This window comes from Chinchilla lanigera, unplaced genomic scaffold, assembly GCF_000276665.1.
Source record: "Chinchilla lanigera isolate Chin_1 unplaced genomic scaffold, ChiLan1.0 scaffold00054, whole genome shotgun sequence".
NCBI lineage: Eukaryota > Metazoa > Chordata > Mammalia > Rodentia > Chinchillidae > Chinchilla > Chinchilla lanigera.
Genome location: NW_004955455.1, coordinates 15,883,975 through 15,889,431, shown reverse-complemented (window position 1 = coordinate 15,889,431; position 5,457 = coordinate 15,883,975).

Below are 5,457 nucleotides of genomic sequence, written 5' to 3'. Positions count from 1 at the left end.
TCTCTCTTTCTCTCTTTCTCTCTTTCTTTCTCTCTTTCTCTCTTTCTTTCTTCTCTTTTGAGTCTCACTACATAGACCAGGCTGGCCTTGAACTGGAGGTGATCCTCCTGCCTCAGCCTCCCGAGTGCTGGGATTACAGGCACGTACCACCATGCCTGGCTCATATCCCATTTACAAAATGAGAAAACCGAGATGCAGAGAAGTTCAGGGATTAATCTGAGATTCAGAGCAGAAGATGTCAGAGGTGAGACTGAGGCCAGGCACCCTGGCTCTGGAGTTTGGACACATAACCACTATAGTATAGAGATTGCTTTGGATGGGGGATAGAGAAGGATTTCCACGCAAAAGTCACTTTCCATGTAGCTTATATGAAAACAAACCTTCTAGCAAGTACCTATGAAAGTGGAAAAATCCATGAGATGACTGTTTGTTAGGACTGGGTGTGACAATGCAGGTGGAATGTGTGGACATAAGACATTAGAGGGAGAGGACACAGCGAGGAGCTCTTCAAACGTGCCCCTTCTTTTCTCCGAAGACTCTGATTAATTCCTGATGCAAAGGAAGAGAAGATCCTGGGCTGTGGAGCGAGGGGCCGATGGGGCCTCCGGTGTGGCCAGCGCTTTGCAGGCAGATTGTGGGGCGGAGGCAGCACGGATGTGGAGCCCACAGTGTGCGTGCAGCTTCTCACGAGGCGCTGGCTCACCCCGGAGCTGTGCGCATGGGGAGCAGGACAACCAGAAACGGGTGAAAGTAGCATTTGGGAGAGGAAATGGCACAGGAATCTCCAGCCACTGTGACTCTGGGGACAGAGACAGAGGCTGGCATGAGTCCTTGCTAAGGCGGAGCCCTGTGGAAAACACTCCAGAGGCTGTGGACCAGGCACAAATGCCAACCTTCACGAGGAAGACCAAGACCCATGGAGATCAGCCTTAGATGAGACCCTATCTCATTGCCACCTCCCCAAAAGATGTAGAACTTTATTTATTTATTTGTTTGCTTGTTTTTTAAGCAGGGTCTTGCTCTGTAGTCCAGGCTGGCCTTGAACTCACTTTGTAGCCCAGGCTGGCCTTGAACTTTCAGTGATCCTCCTGCCTCAGCCTCCACAGTGCTGGGATCACAGGTGTACATCACCATGCCCAGCAGAATTTTAAAAGAGAATTAAAATTTCTTTTCATAAAAGAGTCAAAAGGACATTTTAGATGTCCTTTCCTTCCTTCCTTCCTTCTTTCCTCCCTCCTCTCCTCCTTTCCTTTTTCTTTTTCTCTCCTTCCTTCCTTCCCCTCTTTTTCCTCTTTTTTCTTTCTCTTGCTTTCCTTTGCACTCCCTCCCTCCTTCCTTCCTATCCTTCTTTCTCTCTTTCCTGCTGAGAATTAAACCCAAGGTCTTACACATGCTACACAGGTGCTCTACCACTGAGCTACTTCCCAAGCCCTTCCCCTTTATTATTTATTTGTTTCTTTAAAAAATTTAAGCCAGAATCTCACCAAGTTTCCCAGGCTGGCCTTGAACTTCGGATTCTCCAGCCCTAGCCCCTTGAGCAGCTGTGGGTCACTACGCTCCACACGCACAACCCTATCGATTAGCCTCGGAGGAGGAAGGGCTAGTACACTGAGACGGATGAGTAAAGGTGCGCATGCAGGATGGCAGCCTAGGAAATCAGGATGACACCGCCAAGAAGAGTGGAGCAGGGACGAGGGCGCATGCGCGAGGCCGAGAGGCGTGTCGCCGAGGGGAAGCAGAGACGCGGAAGAGTGGGAGAGGAGCGACCTTTGCAGAAATTGTGTGGGAAGCTTTCTAAAGCTGAGAACATCCAAACACACATTTGAGATGCTCTGCGAAGCCACAGCTAGTTAAATAAAAGGAACCCTACTTAGGTGGATCGTAGTGACACTTCTGAAAACTAAAGACAAAGGGAAATCTTAAAAGCAGCCAGGAGCTCACTGGGACAGCTCTCAAAGGGCCAAGAGTGAGGCCACTGGCTGACTCTTCTGCAAGGCAGAAGCCCAGTCTGATCGGTGCTAGTGGAGACCCCTCCCTGTGTCTTGCAAAAGCCTGACGGTGCAGCCGGAGCTCTGCCGGAGGCCTGTGGGGTAGATGAGCAGCGTTGGCTACAGGCAGGAGCAAGAGGAGGTGCAGCAGCCACACTGTCTGTTCTTCGGCAGCTGTCAAGATTTCTTGACCATCTTGGGCAACCATAGAGTGCCTACTGGGTGCAGACCACTTTTCTGGGTATAGGCGAGAAAACAGAGACTTCCGTAAAAGCCCATCCAGCCACCCGAATGCAAACCAAAGTGGCAGAAGCTACAGAGAGCTATGAGTACAAATCCTAGTGAGTTCTGTCCCTTAGTAGTTGTGTGACCTAGAGGATGGCACCTCATACACCAAGGGAAGCATCAGATTCTTCAACTACACAGTAGGTTCAATACTGGTATTTACTTTAGGATTGTTGTATTAAATGTACAACTACATGCAAAGTATTTAAAAATAGTATTTAAAACATAGCTGTAAACAGCCAGGCGTGGTGGCGCATGCCTGTAATCCCAGCACTCAGGAGGCTGAGGCAGGAGGATCTTTGCCAGGTTGAGACCAACCTGGGCTACAAAGTGAGCTCAAGGCCAGCCTGAACTGCATAGTGAGACCCTGTCTCAAAAAGAAAAAAAACAAAAACAGCAACAAAAAACCCCATAACTGTAATGGTTGTGATATGTCAACTTGAGTAGGAAGCCCCTAGCAGATTAATAAAGTTCTGGGCATGTTTGTGGGTGATTGACATGTAGGCCAGCAAACTGAAGGGCTAAGACCCACCCTGGATGTGGACGGCACCGACCAATAGGCTTGTGGTCTGGACAGAATAATAAGGGAAAGAAGCAGGAAGTGCTTCCTTTGTTTTGGAGGAGGTGGGTCTTTACCACTGCCTTTGGCCACTAGCCTCCTGTTCTTTCAGCCTTCTAACACACTCTTCAGGCTTCTAGTGCAGACGCACCAGTGACTCTCCAGTAAGCATCCAGGCCTTTGACCTCCCACTGTAACTGGATCTTCCTGCTCTGCTGTGTGCAGGCGGCCATTTTGGATTCCTCTGCCTCTGATCTCGCAGATGGTGATTGTGATTCTTCCGTCTCTGATCTTGTAAGTCTATCTAACAGATCCCTTTGTATAACTATGTGTGTCTTTTATATTGATTCTGTTCCTTTAGAGAACCCTAATACAATAACCGACCTTCCAACCTAGGTAGCTGCTGTTATTACTCCACATTAGGGCTGCCAGCCCCTCATCCCCCAGCTGGTTGCTGAGTTTGATTCATATAATGGTGCTTCTTTTACTGGGTCAACACTCATTAAGCTTCTATTCTATTTCAGGAGACAAAGGATGTTATGGATACCAACATGGTGCAGTTCTTAAAATGCATGGATCTTATCATCTAATGTCTTTGAGAACAATTGAGGCATTAGGATGAATGCTTCCCTTTGACTTCTCCTGGACTTTGTGATGCATCCTTGGCATATCCTCAGGCAGGGACATTCCCGGGGGCTTCATCATCCTTCGGTGAGCTGCAGGTCGCTTGTCCTCAGTGGATAGGAGACATATTGGGCCAGGTGGGTAGGAGACATGGGTCTCAAACTTCTTCCATGTAGGATGCATTAACAGCTCCTTCAGGTCCCAGAAGAGCATCTTCAATGCTCTGAACCCCTTTGAATTACCACTCGTGACAGTTCTGGTTCATCTCGAGCCCCAGGAGGTCAGTGTCTTTCAACCACTTGTCTTGAAATCTCTCTCCCTTCACCCTGCCCCTTCCTCATGAAACACTGGCTGAAGAGACTGAGGAAGTTTGCCAAGGTCATTATAATCTCCCAAGGGTCCTGGCAAGGCCATGGGCAAATGGAGAGTTTGTTGATATTCCCAGAGCAGGCTGGGAAATTTCCCTTGATGCCTGATTACGTAGAGAAAGAGACGTAGCAGAGAGAAACAAGATGCGGCTTTGAAGTAAGGTGGCCCTGGGTCAATTTTGCTTCTGCGAGAGGCCAAGTGACCCTGCAAAGTCCATGCACTGGGCTGGATCAGTATTTCTGATCTATGGAATGGGTTTAGTGATACAGGTTGGTGTGACAAAGATCGAAAGTGTACTGTGTCTGGCACAACGCAGGTCTGCGGGAAGCAGCAGATAAACGGGAGTTGGTGTTGTTATTTTCATGATCACTCAACGTCACATGTTCAGAAGGTCTGGAAGTCTCTGTCGCTGGAAGAGCTTTTCCCACGTGCTCTTACCAAAATATGAATTCAGCCCCAGTTTTCCAGGAACTTGGCACAAACCCCACTCCCTTTCCTGGGAGCAGAAATGCTAATTTAATATTTTGCTTCCTGGCAGAACAGGCCTCAGGCTGTAATAGAAAAGCAGCACCAGCACGTACAGCAGGGGACCTCGAGGAGGAGCCAGGACAGTGTCTGTCACTCAGTCCCGCTGAAGCTGCCTCAGAACCTGTGCTTGCGAAGGTGAGGTCAGCCTGGGTGTGTGAGAGGCGGCCAGGTGCCGGAGAAACACTTGTGACCTCTCACCATTCGCATATGAGGAGTTATCCTCTGGGAATGATTGGCTAAGTAGGGACAACATTTCCTGGTCTCTTTGCACCCCAGGATGGCCATGGAATTGGCCCTTCCTACCTGCACAGCGTGAGTGGATGTGGGCTATTCCTAGGTCACAGAATTTAGAAAACCAGGAGACTGCTTCAGGTTCCTCTTCTGGGCTAAGGGCCGCTGCACAGGACTGGGAGGTCTTGAGGGTGAGGGACCCATAGGATGAAACACACCTGAATCATCACAGGGCAGGCTACCCACAGGGGGCCTTCAGTGGGTATGAAGGTAAATTTCCATTGTGTTAAGCTACTATAATATTTTGCCAGCAGCTAGTGTTTGCCTAATACACCAAGTTCAGTGTCCTTGAATTTAAAAATCCTCCTTCTCACCATTACTCTCTCTTCTAGGGCCCTTCAACCACACCAGCTGTCCAGATGCTTTAAAATTGAGTGGATGACTTTGGCATGGTGGTGCATGCCTGTAGTCCCAGCTACTCTGGAGGCTGAGGCAGGAAGATTGGAAGTTTAAGGCTAGCCTGGGTAACTTAGTGGATCCTCATCTAAATCAACCAACCAGTCAACCAACCAACCAGCCAACCAACCAACCAGCCAACCAACCAACCAGCGAACCAACCAACCAGCAAACCAACCAACCAATGAACCTACCAACCAACCAAGCCAACCAGCCAGCCAGCCAACCAACAACCTGACCAACCAACCCCAAAACCTAAAACAAACATTGAGTGGGTGAAAAATATTAATCACACCAAGTGCTGGTGAGGATGTGGAGGAACTGGAGCTCTATGCAAATGGGGAAGTATAAAATGGTACAACCTCTTTGAAAAATAGGTTCCCCCGGTCAGTTCTGGGGAGTAAACTCAGGGCCTTG